The sequence below is a fragment of the Bos indicus genome, chromosome 13, assembly GCF_029378745.1.
Source record: "Bos indicus isolate NIAB-ARS_2022 breed Sahiwal x Tharparkar chromosome 13, NIAB-ARS_B.indTharparkar_mat_pri_1.0, whole genome shotgun sequence".
In the NCBI taxonomy this organism is placed as follows: Eukaryota; Metazoa; Chordata; class Mammalia; order Artiodactyla; family Bovidae; genus Bos; species Bos indicus.
In genome coordinates, this window is record NC_091772.1 from 5,256,326 (window position 1) to 5,275,034 (window position 18,709).

Here is an 18,709-nt window from a genome sequence, read left to right on the forward strand (position 1 = left end):
ATGGGAAAGATTAGGGATCTCTTCAAGAAAATCAGACATACCAAAGGAACATTTCATGCAAAGATGAGCTCGATAAAGGACAGAAATGGTATGGACCTAACAGAAGCAGAAGATATTAAGAAGAGATGGCAAGAATACACATTAGAACTGTACAAAAAAGATCTTCACAACCCAGATAATCACAATGGTGTGATCACTGACCTGGAGCCAGACATCCTGGAATGTGAAGTCCAGTGGGCCTTAGAAAGCATCACTACGAACAAAGGCAGGGGTACCAGAGATCAAATTGCCAACATTCGCTGGATCATCGAAAAAAGAAGAGAGTTCCAGAAAAACATCTATTTGTGCTTTATTGACTATGCCAAAGCCTTTGACTGTCTGGATCGCCATAAACTGTGGAAAATTCTGAAAGTGATGGGAATACCAGACCACCTGACCTGTCACCATAGTTTGGCCCCAGGTAAATAGCAGGGAGGGAACACAGCCTCACCCATCAACAGAAAATTGGATTAAAGATTTACTGAGCATGGCCCTGCCCATCAGAACAAGACCCAGTTTCCCCTTCAGTCAGTCTCTCCCAATCAGAGGGAAGACAGACTGAAAACCACAGTCACAGAAAACGAACCAATCTGATCACATGGACCACACACAGCCTTGTCTAACTCAATGAAACTATGAACCATGCCATGTAGGGCCACCCAAGAGGGACGGGTCATGGTGGAGAGTTCTGACAAAATGTGGTCCATGGAGAAGGGAATGGTAAACCACTTCAGTATTCTTGCCTTGAGAGCCCCAGGAACAGCATGAAAAGGAATGGATGGATGGAGATAGATAAATATTCTAACACCTTGGGTCAGTGGTTAAGTGCTGTAAATGTCTTCTCCCAGTTTTTAACTTGACTTTTCATTCTCATTGATGTCTTACTTAAAATTTTATCTTATAATACATTTACATAACAATATAACATTTACTATCCAATTATAACTCAATCTTTAAATCAACTCTGTGATGTAGGAACTGTTATCAACTTTATCTTACTCTGGAGAAAAGACAGGCAGGGAGTGTCAATGATCTGCCCAAGTGTAAGGTAGGAAGTGGCTGAGCCAGGATTTAAACCCAGGGCATTGGTCTCTCAAGTGTGTGGTCCCAACTCCTGTACAGTGCTGCTTCTCTATGTGCACTGAAAAACAGAATTCTATTTTTAATATATCTAAATTCATTAATCTTGTCCTTCATCAACTGAATTTTATTTATTTTATTTAAGAAATCCTTCTTTATCTGAATATCATAAATATGATTGTATTATCTCCTGAGAGTCTTATACTTTTACCTTTTAAACTAAAATTTTTTATCCAATGGAAACTGTGTGTGTTTAAAGGGTCCAGTTTTATTTCTTTTCCCATGAGGATAAACAGTTGTTAAAATATTGATCTTTCTCAGCTGATGTGCATGTGTGCTGAATCATGTCCTACTCTGGCCGACCCCATGGACTTAGCCTATCAGGCTCCTCTTTCCTTGGGATTTCCCAGGCAAGCATATTGGAGTGGGTTGCCATTTCCTCTTCAGAGGATCTTCCCAACCCAGGGATTGAACCTGTGTCTCCTGAATTGCAAGCAGATTCTTTACCACTGGGTAAAATTTAGTTCTAGGAGTTTTTAAATTTATTTCTAATTAGTTTTAATTTAGTTTTATTTGATTTATTTTATATTTTTATTTATTATTAGTTTTTATTATTTCTAATAAGTGATGAAGCATCTGCAAATGAAATGAAAAAAATATACTACTTACAATAGCACAAAAATCTGAAATACCTAATGATAACTTGAACAAAATAATATTAATAAGTAATAGTCCTGTACAATGAAATCTCCAAAACACTGCTGAGGGAAATAGAGAAGACTTAAATAAAAGGAGATGTAAACCATATTTAAGGATCAGAGGAATCCATATTGTTAAGATGTCAATTCTAACCAAAACAGATATATAGAATCAAAATGACATCAATCAATATTTCAACTCATGGTTTTGTGGAAAGTCACAGGCTAGTACTCAATTTCATTTTAAATAGGTTTTTGGTTAATCATCATTTCTCTATCTACTATTGATGGTTTACAGAAATAAAATTAAATTCTCTATACTGATGTCGTTCCAGCAAACTTGCTAAATTCTCTTGTCTATTATAATAACATGTCTGTAGCTTTTTGGAGGGATTTTTTTTTTTTTTTTTTACTGGACAGTCATAGTAGCTTTGAATGATGACAGCTTTATATCTTTCCTTCCAATCCTTATGTTTTATAATTCTTGGCCTAGTTCACTTGATAATATCCAATAGATGCAGTGACAGCAAGCTTTTTTCCTGTCTTCTTTGTTCTTAAACTCATTAGAATTTTCACATAAAATTAGATACTTGTCATAGTCCTTCCTTCTTTCCTCGTAAGATAGTTATCAAACTAACACAATTTCTTTCTGTTCCTAATTTGTTCAGAAGTCTTTCTTAAATACATATAATAAATATAAGCTTAATATCATGAAACTTCCTTCCTAACTCTATTGAGATTTTAGTATATTTTCTCTTTTAACCTGCTATTTCTTTAACCTTTATTTATTCCTTCCCTAATGCTCTTCCTTTCTTCATGAAGATCTGAGTTTCTGACCTATATCATTTTCCTTCTCTCTAACAACTTCTTTTAACATTCCTTGCAAGGTAGTCCTATAGGCAACAAGTTTCCTCAATTGAGAAATGTTTAGTTTCTCCTTCACTTTCGAAGTATAATTTTGCAGAATACAGAATTCTAGTTTGGTGGGGGTTTCCTCTCAACACTTAAAATATTTCACTGCACTCTTCTTGCTTGAATGGTTTCTGAGAAATCAGATGTAATTCTTATCTTTGTTCTTCCACAGAGTAGGTGTTTGACTTTGACTTCATTCAAATTTTTTGTCTTTATCTTTGTTTTTTGTTTTTTGTTTTTCACTTTGAAAAGATACATTCAGCTGTAGTTTTTTGTTTTATTTTGTTCACACTTTTCCAGTTTGTTATTCTCTGAGCTTCTGAATCTGTGGTCTGGTATTTGCGAAAATTCTAAACCATTAGTGGTTCAAATATTTATGTTGTTCTTTTCTTTCTTCTCTGTCTGATGTTCCATCATAGGTATGTTATACTTTATGTAATTGCCCCATAGTTGTTGAATAGTCTGTTCCTTTTTTTCCCCCCGTCTTTTTTCTCTCAGCTTTTTAGTTCCTATTCACATGTCCTCAAGCTCAGAGATTCTTTCCTCAGTCATATTCCTTCTACTAACCAGCCTATCAAAGACAGTCTTCATTTATGTTAGTGTTTTAGTTTCTAGCATTTCTTTTTGATTCTTTCTTAGAATATCCATTTTTATGCATTTTCTTGCATGTTATCTAGTTTTCCCATTAAAACTGTTAGTATGTTAATCATGGTGATTTTAAATTGCTAATCTGGTTGTTACAACATTCCTCCCATATCTGACTCTGGTTCTGATACTTGTTCTGGTTTTTTTTTTTTTTTTTGGTGTTTTTTCTTTTTTTTTGCTTTTAGTATGCTTTGTCATTTTTGTTGAAATTGGTCATGATATCATGATATACTAGATAAAAGGAAATGCAGTAAATAGGCCTTTGTACTGTGTGGTGAGCGGTTGGGGAGAGGAAATGTCCTGTGGTTCTATGACAGGTCTTAGTCTTTTAATGAGCCTGTGCCTCTGGACTGTGGACTTCACAGGGGCCTCTTGGTTCTCCCCCAACTTAGATGGGGCAGAATGACTAAAAGGGATGAAGACGGGTGTTTTTTATTTCCTCCAGGTCAGCTAGACTCTGATAGAATCCCAGTAGTTTAGGCTCAGGTTAAATAGTTTGCTCTGAGGGCAGGCCTTGCTAAGAACAGAATGATCTGGCGTATTTCAACATGGCTGCTTTTCCCCCTGCCCCCATTGGAAGCAGGAAGAGATTTCTTTCCTGTCTTCTCTGTGAAAACATAACGGAGCTCCAGGAAGTAAAACTCACAGAAGTGTGGCATCCCTCACCCTGCCAAGACTGCATCCCCATGGACTTGTTCACCCTCAGACTTATCCACACTGAGCCTTGAAAAATTCAACTGCTGTTGAGATTTTCCTCCCTCTAAACTGATTCTTACAGAGGTTTCTGCTCCTTCAAAGTGATTCTCTTTACCTTCCTGACTGTGTCACCAATATTTAGTTCAGCAGTTTGCCCTGCTGGTGGGCCAATTGTCTGATGGATCTAAGAAGAGTTGTTGATTTTCAGTTTCTTCAATATTTTAGTTGTTGTTAGAGCAGAGTAACAACTTCCAATCTCCTTATGTGCCTGACTGGAAACCAGAGTTTTTTGATGTGTAAATATAGTGAGTTTTATTAATATATCTATAATTGTATCTAGGAAAAGACTCTGATGTTGGAAGGGACTGGGGACAGGAAGAAAAGGGGATGACAGAGGATGAGATGGCTGGATGGCATCACCGACTCAATGGACATGAGTTTGAGTGAACTCCGGGAGTTGGTGATGGACAGGGAGGCCTGGCGTGCTGCGATTCATGGGGTCACAAAGAGTCAGACAAGACTGAGCGGCTGAACTGAACTGAATTGTATCTATAATTTGTTATATAAATAGAATTTAACTGTATATATTTCTGAACCAACATCCTATTCCTAGAATGAATCTAACTTGGTTATGATGTGTTAGCTTTTCTATACTCTGCTCAATTCAGTTTGCTAAAATTTTCTTTCAGATTTTTAGACACATGTTCATGAGTGAGAATATCCTGTAAATCTCCATTCCCTGAGCTTCTTGTTTGGTTTTTGTGACATGATTATACTCACCTCATAAAATGTTAGGGGACAGTCTTTTCTCTTACTGTTCTTTAGAAAAGCATGAGTAATATTTAAATTATTCTTTCTTTGAATGTTTGTTACAACTTGCCTAGAAATCTGTCAGGACCTTGGATTTTCTTTGTGGAGAAGCTTTGAAGTGCTTATTCCTTATAGGGCCACTCAAATTTCCTGTTACTCTTGAGTCATTGCTGATACATCATATTTTGGGAAATCAGTTTCTGTTTACTTTTTTTTGACATTGTATCTTTTTGTGTTCTTTTTAAATAGCTATAATAGCCAGAGTTATGCCTCCTTCATCTTTAGGCTTATTTCAAAGTGTATTCTGACTCTCTGAAGTCTGAAGTATAGGTAGATTTCTTTAGGCACTGTTTGTTTCTACCTATGCTAAGTGCTTGGAATCTATGGAACAGGGCTCATTTCTGTTTTAGAAACAAGCTAGTTGTCCACCAAAACATGTTCTTCCTCATCCTAGGTATATAATGAGACTGTTTCCCAGGCATCCTTGTAGTTGAGGATGGTCTTGGGCCTGAATTCTTGTCAGTGAAATATGTGTACAGTATTTCACATATTTCTAAACCTGTTTAGATAAACCAGTTTCTAAACGTGTCCCATAGAAATCCTGCCACTGAATGAACACCTGTTTCAGCTTCCTATTGACGTGTGACAAACAACTCCCACAACCTCGTGCCTTAAGACAGCAACTATTCTATTATTTCTTATGAGCCTGTCAGTTGACTAGGCAGTATTTTGCTATCTTACCTGGGCTAAGTTATGCAACTACGTTAGTCTGTAAGTTAATGTGGGCTGGGAAGTCCAAGATCGTCTCTCTCCCGCATCAGGGGCCCATTACTCACGGTAAGCTGGGGCACCGTGACTCTCCCCTTGGTAGCCTGTCTCTCCACTCGATGGCCCCATCCCTCATGGCCTCCGTGTGGCCTTTCTCCCCAGTGGGACCTGGACATCCTTTCTACATGGTGATTGGGCTCCAAGAGGGAAAATGTGGATGCTGCCAACCCCCTTTGGAGGCTTGAGCTCAGAATCCCCAGGAAGTTGCGTCCCCTACATTTCTGTTGGCCAACACACATCTCATGTCTAGCTCAAATTCAAGACGTGGGGAAGTAGATTCCCACCATTTATGGGAGAAGCTTCAAAGTCACAATGAGCAGGGGCACATTAAGGCATGATTCCTTGGGGCCATTTTTCATATTCTGCCACATCACCCATGAATGCCCCCACATAGCACCCTCTGCTTGTCCCCCCACGGATAGATGCAGGTGCTCAGGGAGCCTTATGAACCCCATGATAAAAACAGGGGCTTCTGTTAGAGAGCTTCCCAACCCCAGGTCCTGTTCTCTGGGAACCATATGTGTATAAGCAAGAAATCAACAAGGGTTATGTTAATCCACTAATATTACAGGATTTATTAAAGCAGCTAATCTTACCCTAAAAGTAGAACTTGAAGCTCAATTCACAGCTTGAAATTTTTCAGACCATACAGGTTATAGGAATTGGATTGCAAACCTGGGAGAGGAGTATCCTGTGACTCTAGTCTCTCAGAGGGTATTTTGCCCTTTCCACTGAATGCCATGGTCTGAGATGATCTGCTTGCCTTACTGATCCATGTGGTGTGAAGCTTGAGAGGGTTTGGAAAAGGTAAACAATGAGGACAACTTATTTCTCCATTTATCTTTACTCTGAGGACTTCACTTTACGTGGGTGAGCGCTGGCCTTGTCTCCTGATCCCAGCCAACTCTATCCCCAATTCAGGCTGTGGAAGCCAACAGCTCTCAAATTCCCTTGAACTTTCAAATGCCCTCAGCCTGAAGCTGCTTTGACTCTGCGGGCCTGTCTGTATTGCTGTTCCCAATCAGCGTCTGGCCTCTGAGAATTCCACACTTCCTCACTCACTCATGCTTGCATTTAAAAATAGGTTATTTATATTTTAGTTAGCATTTTAAATTGTTTTCACTCAGAGGGTCAGTCTCGTTCTGCAAATTGCAATACTGCTATAAAAATAATCAGACATTTGTTTGCAGAGACATTTAAAATCTATGATAAATTTAAGTGTTTCTCACGACTTCTACAGATGAACTCATCTCATTCTGCTTGTATCAATTTCCTATTCATATCCCCTGATTTCTTTTTAAGTTGGACAATAGTACCAAATGTACTCCAAGAAATGTCTTGGTGGTATTTCTACTCGCTTTGATCTCTGATGGCTAGTTTACATCCCAGAACCACTAGTCACATCAAAATTAACACTACCACCAACTCTCCCTGCACACAGGAACTTACTGGACAAGTTCATTCTTGCCTTCAAGCCCTGCTTTTCATAGTTAAGTAATGTTTGTTCCATTCCAGCAAGCTGTCCTATTTCCTGGGTAGCCTGTTATGAATTTTAGGTTTATCCATGTTTCCTTCAATTTAGCATTCTCAGCATTAAATCTATGTCTCAGTCTGAGATCTCCCAGAAGCAGACCCTGAGACAAGGATTCAAAGACAAGTATTTATTTGGGAGGTGATCCCAGAAGGCTGGATCATTCATTAAAACAAACTCTGTTTGCACTATAAAAAGAAGAGAAATATTAATGTTCCAGGAGTCAGAATCAGAAGAAAAGAGGATTAAATGAATAGCACCCTGTTCTATGGAGAAGGCAATGGCACCCCACTCCAGTACTCTTGCCTGGAAAATTCCATGGACGGAGGAGCCGGGTAGGCTGCAGTCCATGGGGTTGCTGAGGGTTGGGCAGGACTGAGCGACTTCCCTTTCACTTTTCACTTTCATGCATTGGAGAAGGAAATGGCAACCCATTCCAGTGTTCTTGCCTGGAGAATCCCAGGGACGGGGAAGCCTGGTGGGCTGCCGTCCATGGGGTCACACAGAGTCAGACACGACTGAAGTGACTTAGTAGCAGCAGCAGCAGAAACCCTGTTCTATAATCACCTAAAATAACCAAAATGATTATGATGATGATTAACACTAATTTCCATGAACTTTTCACTAAGTTTAATTCATGTGAACCTCAAAAAATCCAATGAGATAGGGTGTGTCCTATATTTCCATTTTACAGAAAGATAAATTAAGGCAGGCATGGATTATTTAGTTGACTAATATCACAATGTAGTAACTAGTGGAACCAAGTGTGAGCCCAGGCACTCTGAAGAGGTCCATACTGTCAAATACTAACCTATATATTACCTCTCAAGTTTATTCTACAAATGGATGTCCACTGAGGAAAACTGGGAAGTGAAGGAATAAAATTTGACACTTATTTCAGTCAAATTGAGAAGGGAATGGAGATGAGAATGGCAAACCACTTCAGTATTCTTGCCTTGAAAACCCCATGAACAGTATGAAAAGGCAAAAAGATAAGACATTGAAAGGTGAATTCCCCAGGTCGGTAGGTGCCCAAAATGCTACTGGAGGTCACTGGAGAAATAACTCTAGAAAGAATGAAGAGATTAAGCCAAAGCAAAAAAAACACACAGTTGCAGATGTGACTGGTGATGGCAGCAAGGTCGGATGCTGTAAAGAGCAATATTGCATCAGTTCAGTTCAGTTCAGTCGCTCAGTCGTATCCGACTCTTTGCGACCCCATGAATCACACCACGCCAGGTCTCCCTGTCCATCACCAACCCCCGGAGTTCACCCAGACTCACATCCATCGAGTCAGTGGTGCCATCCAGCCATCTCATCCTCTGTCGTCCCCTTCTCCTCCTGCCCCCAATCCCTCCCAGCATCAGAGTCTTTTCCAATGAGTCAACTCTTCACATGAGGTGGCCAAAGTACTGGAGTTTCAGCTTCAACATCAGTCCTTCCAAAGAAATCGCAGGGCTGATCTCCTTCAGAATGGACTGGTTGGATCTCCTTGTAGTCCAAGGGACTCTCAAGAGTCTTCTCCAACACCACAGTTCAAAAGCATCAATTCTTCAGCGCTCAGCCTTCTTCACAGTCCAACTCTCACATCCATACATGACCACAGGAAAAACCATAGCCTTGACTAGACGAACCTTTGTTGGCAAAGTAATGTCTCTGCTTTTCAATATGCTATCTAGGTTGGTCACAACTTGTCTTCCAAGGAGTAAGCGTCTTTTAATTTCATGGTGCAGTCACCATCTGCAGTGATTTTGGAGCCCCAAAAAATAAATTCTGACACTGTTTCCACTGCTTCCCCATCTATTTCCCATGAAGTGATGGGACCAGATGCCATGATCTTCGTTTTCTGAATGTTGAGCTTTAAGCCAACTTTTTCACTCTCCTCTTTCACTTTCATCAAAAGGCTTTTGAGTTCCTCTTCACTTTCTGCCATAAGGGTGGTGTCATCTGCATATCTGAGGTGATTGATATTTCCCCCGGCAATCTTGATTCCAGCTTGTGTTTCTTCTAGTCCAGCGTTTCTCATGATGTACTCTGCATATAAGTTAAATAAGCAGGGTGACAATATACAGCCTTGACATACTCCTTTTCCTATTTGGAACCAGTCTGTTGTTCCATGTCCAGTTCTAACTGTTGCTTCCTGACCTGCATACAAATTTCTCAAGAGGCAGATCAGGTGGTCTGGTATTCCCATGTCTTTCAGAATTTTCCACAGTTTATTATGATCCACACAGTCAAAGGCTTTGGCATAGTCAATAAAGCAGAAATAGATGTTTTTCTGGAACTCTCTTGCTTTTTCCATGATCCAGCAAATGTTGGCAATTTGATCTCTGGTTCCTCTACCTTTTCTAAAAGCAGCTTGAATATCAGGAAGTAAGGAATCTAGAATGTTAGGCCCATGAATCAAGGCAAATTGGAAGTGGTCAAACAGGAGACGTCAAGAGTGAACATCGATATTTTAGGAATCGGCAAACTAAAATGGACTGGAATGGGTGAATTTAACTCAGATGACCATTATATCTACTACTGCGGGCAGGAATTCCTTAGAAGAAATGGAGTAGCCCTCACAGTCAACAGAAGAGTCTGAAAAGCAGTACTTGGATGTAATCTCCAAAACGACAGAATGATCTCTGTTCGTTTCCAAGGCAAAGCATTCAACATCACAGTAATTCAAATCTATGCCTCAACCAGTAATGCTCAAGAAGCTGAAGTTGAATGGTTTTATGAAGACCTGCAAGACCTTTTAGAACTTAAATAAAAAAAAAAGATGTCCTTTTCATTATAGGGGATTGGAATGCAAAAGTACAAGTCAAGAAACACCTGGAATAACAGGCAAATTTGGCCTTGGAATATGGAATGAAGCAGGGCAAAGGCTAATAGAGTTATGCCAAGAAAATGCACTGGTCATAGCAAACACCCTCTTCCAACAACACAAGAGAAGACTCTACACATGGACATCACCAGATGGTCAATACTGAAATCAGAGTGATTATATTCTTTGCAGCCAAAGATGGAGAAGCTCTATACAGTAAGCAAAAACAAGACTGGGAGCTGACTGTGGCTCAGATCATGAACTCTCCTTATTGTCAAATTCAGACCTAAATTGAATAAAGTAAGGAAAACCACTTTTCAGGTATGACCTAAATCAAATCCCTTATGATTATACAGTGGAAGTGAGAAATAGATTTAAGGGACTAGATCTGATAGAGTGCCTGATGAACTATGACAGAGGTTCATGACACTGTCATGAGACAGGGATCAAGACCATCCCCATGGAAAAGAAATGCAAAGAAGCAAAATGGCTGTCTGAGGAGGCCTTGCAAATAGCTGTGAAAAGAAGAGAAGCAAAAAGCAAAGGAGAAAAGGAAAGATATATGCATCTGAATGCAGAGTTCCAAAAAATAGCAAGGAGAGATAAGAAAGCCTTGCTCAGTGATCAATGCAAAGAAATAGAGGAAAACAACAGAATGGGAAAGACTAGAGATCTCTTCAAGAAAATTAGAGATACCAAGGGAACATTTCATGCAAAGATGGGCACAATAAAGGACAGAAATGGTATGGACCTAACAGAAGGAGAAGATATTAATGAGAGGTAGCACGAATACACAGAAAAACTATTTAAAAAAAGATCTTCATGACCCAGATAACCATGATGGTGTCACTCACCTAGAGCCAGACATCCTGGAATGTGAAGTCAAGTGGGCCTTAGGAAGCATCACTATGAACAAAGCTAGTGGAGGTGATGGAAATCCAGTTGAGCTATTTCAAATCCTAAAAGATGATACTGTGAAAGTGCTGCACTCAATATGCCAGCATATTTGGAAAATTCAGCAGTGGCCACAGGCCTGGAAAAGGTGTTTTCATTCCAATCCCTAAGAAAGACAATGCCAAAGAATGCTCAAACTACCACACAATTGCACTCATCTCACATGCTAGTAAAGTAGTGCTCAAAATTCTTCAAGCCAGGCTTCAACAATACATGAACTGTGAGCTTCCAGATGTTCAAGCTGGATTTAGAAAAGGCAGAGGAACCAGAGATCAAATTGCCAACATCCACTGGATCATGGAAAAAGAAAGAGAGTTCCAGAAAAACATCTATTTCTGCTTTATTGACTATGGCAAAGCCTTTGACTGTGTGGATCACCATAAACTGTGGAAAATTCTGAAAGAGATGGGAATACTAGATGACCTGACCTGCCTGTTGAGAAATCTGTATGCAGGTCAAGAAGCAACAGTTAGAACTGGACATGGAACAACAGACTGGTTCTAAATTGGGGAAAGGAGTATGTCAAGGGCATATATTGTCACCCTGCTTATTTTAACTTATATGCAGACTGCATCATGAGAAATGCTGGGCTGGATGAAGCACAAGCTGGAATTAAGGTTGCCAGAAGAAATATCAATAACCTCAGATATGCAGATGACAACACCCTTATGGCAGAAAGTGAAGAACTAAAGAGCCTTTTGATGAAAGTGAAGGAGGAGAGTGAAAAAGTTGGCTTAAAGCTCAACATTCAGAAAACAAAGATCTTGGCATCTGGTCCCATCACTTCATGGCAAATAGATGGGGAAACAGTGGAAACAGTAGCAGACTTTATTTTTTTTAGGGGGGGGGGGCTCCAAAATTATTGCCCAAAGAAGAAAACAAGGAAACTTTGAGGATAATTTGTCAATGTTTCGGAAAGTTAAGGGCTTCCCAGGTGGCTCAGTGGTAAAGAATCTGCCCACCAATGCAGGAGCCAAGGTACACGTGCATTCGATCCCTGGGTCAAGAGGATGCCCTGGAGGAGGAAATGGCAACCCACTGTAGTATTCTTACCTGGAAAATTCCATGGACACAGAAGCCTGGCTGGCTGCAGCCCATGGGGTCACAAAGAATTGGACACGACTGAGCATACAGTGGAACAGGAAAGTTAATTGCTTTTATTTTTTATAAAATAAAAAATAAAAATAGCATTATTTATAATAAATGCTATTATCTTATGACCCAGCAACTTCATTCTTTAGAATATACCCTGGAGAAATCATTATTCCCATGCTTCAGGAGATTTATACAAGAATGCTTATGACACTGCCAATACAAAACAAAAACAAACAAAAAACACCAATTTCCAATATCAGTAGACTTAGTAAGTTCTGTTGTTCAATTGAACAGCTAAATGTACTGATCTAGCTGACTCTCAAAAACACAATAATAAGCCCCAAAAAGCAAGTCACAGTGAAATACATGCAGTTTGAGTCCCTTCATATAAAGTTAAAAACATGCAATATGAAAACAACATATAAGCATATGTGGTAAAAGAAACGACAGAAGAATGATACAACACATCATTCAAACTAGTTACCTCTGAGGGAAATGGGAGGTATGGGATCAGCATGGGGAATGGGGCACTTCAATTCCAATGGAAATGTCCTGTCTGTGTGCAAACGTCCAGACTGTGTCAATGGTACTAGGGTTTTGCTGCATTATTACTCTTTATATCCTCATATGCTTTATACCATATTTATTGTATCTACCCAATTTCTGATGGAAAAAACAGCAATCAATGCTAAAGTTATCACTAGTAGTAGAGAATTACAATGTATAACTTTGAAGTGACCTCAGAAAGAAAAACAGGAACAAATAGAGTTTTGATCATGTAGCACAGGGATGGAAGAAGAAATCCCCCTCAAAACTTGGAAATCCTAAAGTCAAAATAGAAGGTTTTACAAATAAAATTAGCCAAAACAATTATTAAAACTTATGTTCATTAAATTGCTTATTATATGGCAATGATTCTCAGACTCTTTTCAAAACAAAATTTAACTGTATGGAGAAGTATATTCCAGGAAAATATAAACAGAAGAAAAAAAGAATAACAATATTATAGCTATTACAATATATATAATATAGCAGAGCAAGTACTATCCAAAATTAAGCTTTTGAGACAGGAAGTTTTAATTTGGGCAAAGGGATTCATTTCCAAAATTATAAAAACTTCATTGAAAAGATTAGAGTCAGCAATCAGCCAATTAATAATCTCACAGTGTACAGCTGCTCCTTATTGTCCACAGAGTCCATATTTGTGAATTTGCCTCCTTGAAAAAATATATTTATAAACCCCAGATCTATACTTGTGGCACTTTTTTTTTTTGCAGTCATTCACAAATGTGTACAGAGTGGCATAAAAACTGGGTCTCCCAGTGAGCAATTATCTGCGGAAGTCAAGTCGGGTTGTGCTCTGCTTCCCTGTCTCAGCTCTCAGACTATAAACCAGTGTCCTTTTCATGGTCGATACACTGCTGCGTTTTTCACATCTCCATGCTTTTGTTGGTGATTTCACTGTTTAAAATGGCTCTAAGCAAAAAGCTCAACTGCCAGTAACATCTCTAAGCACGAGCAGGCTGAATGCGCCTTATGGATGAAATAGGTGTTAGATGCACTTCATTCAGGCATAAGTTATGATGCTGTTGGCCATGAGTTCAATGTTAATGAACTAAAATGCATATTAAACAAGATGTCTTTAAACAGACACATATATAAAATAAGATTATATATTGATCAATAAACAAAAATGTGATCAGAGGCTTGCAGGAAACTAACTTAAAATTTCCCGTAGGAGCAATGACAGTATTTGTAAATTCAGTTTTCCAGGGACTTTTAAAATGTAAGTAATACAAACAACAAGCATCAAACATACAAAACAAAAAATCATAATCACCTAGCAGGAAGATTTAACAGAAAGCTGAGAAGTCAACAAATCATATAGATTAAATCTATTTAAAACATAGAGAAACTAACAGTAAAGTAAGAGAAGACTCTACACATGGACATCACCAGATGGTCAACACCGAAATCAGATTGATTATATTCTTTGCAGCCAAAGATGGAGAACAAAAAGAAGACCAGGAGCTGACTGTGGCTCAGATCATGAACTCCTTATTGCCAAATTCAGACTTAAATTGAAGAAAGTAGGGAAAACCACTAGACCATTCAGGTATGACCTAAATCAAATCCCTTATGACTATACAGTGGAAGTGAGAAATAGATTTAAGGGACTAGATCTGACAGAGTGCCTGATGAACTATGGAATGAGGTTTGTGACATTGTACAGGAGACAGGGATCAAGACCATCCCCATGGAAAAGAAATGCAAAAAAGCAAAATGGCTGTCTGGGGAGGCCTTACAAATAGCTGTGAAAGGAAGAGAAGCGAAAAGTAAAGGAGAAAAGGAAAGATATAAGCATCTGAATGCAGAGTTCCAAAGAATAGCAAGAAGAGATAAGAAAGCCTTCCTCAGCAATCAATGCAAAGAAATAGAGGAAAACAACAGAATGGAAAAGACTAGAGATCTCTTCAAGAAAATTAGAGATACCAAGGGAACATTTCAGGTAAAGACGGGCTCAATAAAGAACAGAAATGGTATGGACCTAAGAGAAGCAGAAGATATTAAGAAGAGGTGGCAAGAATACACAGAAGAACTGTACAAAAAAGATCTTCACTACCCCGATAATCATGATGGTGTGATCATTGACCTAGAGCCAGACATCCTGGAATGTGAAGTCAAGTGGGCTTAGGAAGCATCACTACGAACAAAGCTAGTGGAGGTGATGGAATTCCAGCTTAGCTATTTCAAATCCTAAAAGATGATGGTGTGAAAGTGCTGCACTCAATACGCCAGCAAATTTGAAAAACTCAGCAGTGGCCACAGGACTGGAAAAGGTCAGTTGTCATTCCAATCCCTAGGAAAGGCAATGTCAAAGAATGCTCAAACTACCGCACAATTGCACTCATCTCACATGCTAGTAAAGTAATGCTCAAAATTCTCCAAGCTAAGCTTCAACAATATGTGAACCATGAACTTCCAGATGTTCAAGCTGGTTTTGGAAAAGGCAGAGGAACCAGAGATCAAATTGCCAACAACTGTTGGATCATCGAGAAAGCAAGAGAGTTCCAGAAAAATATCTACTTCTGCTTTATTGACTACACTAAAGCCTTTGACTGTGTGGATCACAAAAAACTGGGGAAAATTCTGAAAGAGATGGGATTTACCAGACCACCTTACCTGGCTCCTGAGAAATCTGTATGAAGGTCAAGAAGCAACAGTTAGAACGGGACATGGAACAACAGACTGATTTCAAATCAGGAAAGGAGTACGTCAAGGCTGTGTATTGTCACCCAGCTTATTTAACTTATATGCAGAGTACATCATGTGAAATGCCAGGCTGGATAAAAGACAAGCTAGAATCAAGATTTCCAGGAGAAATATCAATAACCTCAGATATGCAGATGACACCACTTTTGTGGCAGAAAGCGAAGAAGAACTAAACAGCTTCTTGTTGAAAGTGAAAGAAGAGTGAAAAAGTTGGCGTAAAACTCAACATGCAGAAAACGAAGATCATGGCATCTGGTCCCATCACTTCATGGGAAATAGATGGGGAAACAGTGGAAACAGTGGCAGCCTTTATTTTGGGGGGCTCCAAAATCACTGCAGATGGTGACTGCAGCCATGAAATTAAAAGATGTTTGCTCCTTGGAAGAAAAGCTATGACCAACCTACACAGTATATTAAAAAACAGAGGCATTACTTTGCCAACAAAGGTCCATCTAATCAAAGCCATGGTTTTTCCAGTAGTATGTATGGATGTGAGAGTTGGACCACAAAGAAAGCTGAGTGCCAAAGAATTGATGCTTTTGAACTGTGGTTTTGGAGAAGACTCTTGAGAGTCCCTTGGACAGAAAGGAGATCAAACCAGTCAATCCTAAAGCAAATCAGTCTTGAATATTTATTGGAAGGACTGATTCTGAAGCTGAAATTCCAACACTTTGGCCATCTGATGCGAAGAACTGACTCATTAGAAAAGACTCTGATGCTGGGCAAGATAGAAGGCAGGAGGAGAAGGGGATGCCAGAGGGTGAGATGGTTGGATGGCATCACCCATTCAATGGCCATTAGTTTCAGCAAGCTCCAGGAGTTGGTGATGGATAGGGAAGCCTGGTGTGCTGTAGTCCATGGGATCGCAAAAAGTTGGACACGACTAAGCAACTGAACTGAAATGAAGGGTGTAAATATGGCTTCCCAGGTGGCTCAGCAGTAAAGAATCCACATGCCAATTCAAACATAAGAGACACAAGAGATGCAGGTTCGATCCCTTTGTCGGGAATATCCCCTGGAGAAGGAAATGGTAACCCACTCCAGTATTCTTGCCTGGAAAATCCCATGGACAGAGGAGCCTGGTGAGTGACAGTCCATAGGGTTGCAAAGAGTCTAACACAACCGCACACAACACAGAACATACACATACAGAGCACACAGCACACAACCAGAACATACACATAACCTTAATTAATTTGGTAATAGGATAAGTTATATCACCCACATTCTTCCACCATAATGTAATAAAACCAAATAACTAATAACTGACTCTAAGCCATTGGAATCAAAATTGATTCTAACCCATTGAAAAATCTAAAAATTCTATTTCAATAACTCTTGGGAAGAAAGGAAAAAATGGGAGATTATAATTAAATTATAAACATTTTACAAATTGAAGAATAGTATATATTAAAATCAGCTGCATGCATCCAAAGTTACCTTTAGAAAAATGTACAGTAATAAATGCTTTTTATTATTAAGCAGGAAAAATTAAATAAAATATGTATTCATGGATAGGTAACTGAGGAAAAAAAAAATTACTGAAATGAACAAACATAAATGAGAGTTAAATTAACCAAATAGAAAACAATATATTGGAAATTAAAAGAAAAAAAAAGAATATTACTTGAACATATCAATAAAATAGATAAACTTTTGTCCTGTGCACTCAAGAAAAATGAGATAATACATAAACAAGTAGAGATAAAATCGGGAACAAATGTGCAGGGATATAAAGAAATTTGAGTCTTCTTTTAGCTAAACTTTCCTTTTTGCTTCTGTAGATCTCTGCCTGAACCAAGCATGGCTGGGGAGAGAGAGCTGCTTAACAGTTTACCCAATGGCTTCCCCATAAAGGCGCTGGTGTCAACTTCAAAAGGACCTCCTCAGTGTTCCCCTAAACGGTGTAAGTTTCTCTGTCCTTAGTGACAAGGATTTCATACTCTCCCTTTGGGTCTCCTCAACGCTCTGCCAGCTTCCTTCCAGAAAGAGCCTGACTAACTTCTAAAAAAAAAATTGCAGCCACATTCAGTTCAGTTCAGTTCAGTCACTCAGTCATGTCCAACTCTTTCTTGAATTGCAGCACACCAGGCCTCCCTGTCCATCACCAACTCCCAGAGTTCACCCAAACTCCAAATTCATGTCCATTGAGTCAGTGATGCCATCCAGCCGTCTCATCCTCTGTCGTCCCCTTCTCCTCCTACCTCCAATCCCTCCCAGCGTCAGAGTCTTTTCCAATGAGTCAACTCTTCGCATGAGGTGGCCAAAGTACTGGAGTTTCAGCTTTAGCATCAGTCCTTCCAAAGAATACCCAGGGCTGATCTCCTTCAGAATGGACTGGTTGGATCTCCTTGCAGTCCAAGGGACTCTCAAGAGTCTTCTCCAACACCACAGTTCAAAAGCATTAATTCTTCAGCGCTCAGCTTTCTTCACAGTCCAACTCTCACATCCATACATGACCACTGGAAAAACCATAGCCTTGACTAGACGGACCTTTGTTTGGCAGCCACATTAACACATAAAAAAAAGAAAAAAAATATAATAAAAAGAAATGACCAAAATTGACTCTAACTCCATAAGATCTTTGTCTGTGTCATTCATGCATGTATCTCAAGCACCTAAGACACTGCTTGGCTCAAAGCCATTGCTCTAACCCATTTGAGGATAGAGTAGATATGGCTATGCACATCTCCACCCATTCTAAATCATTCTCTCTCCACCCTCTTCTGAATCAATGAAACAGGGGTCCCTCTTCCCAACCAAGATCAAGCCTTTCCGCCCATGCCTGAACTCCTGCCCATCCCTTCTTAGGGGTCTTACATTATCAGTTACCCTTTTCCTGTTATTCATACTCTAAACCACACTTTTCCCAATAGCTTTTAGACATGCTCAAGAGTCTGTCCCACTGAAACCATAACTCTCCTTCAACCAATATCTCCCCTCCAACTTTCATCTCTCTCCCTCCAGTGTGCTTCCTAGAATTTTTAAAGAACAGTTTCTATTTACCACCATATGCTATGGACAATCTCCATCTATCAGCTTCTATAAGAGAAAAAAGTAATCACTACATTTTTTCTTAACAGCATTTATTTTATATTATATGAGTAACATATTAATTGTAGAAAAATTTAGGATACACACAAGGACCTATTTTTTGAATAGAAAATAAAACCACCTACAAACACAAAACGCAGAGAGAGCCACTCCCACTTAACATCTTGCTGCAAGCTCTTCCAGGCTCTTTCCATGCAGTCCCTGATCTGTGTGATGTTGACATGCAAAACTTCCAGCTATCATGGTTTAGTTGTTAGCTGTTTAGTCCCCCAACACCATGGA

At 39.3% G+C, this 18,709-nt stretch overlaps 1 long non-coding RNA gene across 4 annotated transcripts in view; it reads right to left on the reverse strand.

The window, feature by feature from the left end:
• LOC139186433 (uncharacterized) overlaps window positions 1–18,709 on the reverse strand; it is a 243,668-nt gene that overhangs the window by 196,713 nt on the left and 28,246 nt on the right. The window contains exon 3 of one of the 4 annotated variants that reach the window (XR_011569969.1): window positions 1,857–17,866. The exons of the other annotated variants lie outside the window; for them this stretch is intronic. This is a non-coding gene — a long non-coding RNA (uncharacterized lncRNA). Of the gene's footprint in view, window positions 1–1,856; window positions 17,867–18,709 lie in introns of those variants that run through there. 4 annotated transcript variants of the gene reach the window in all.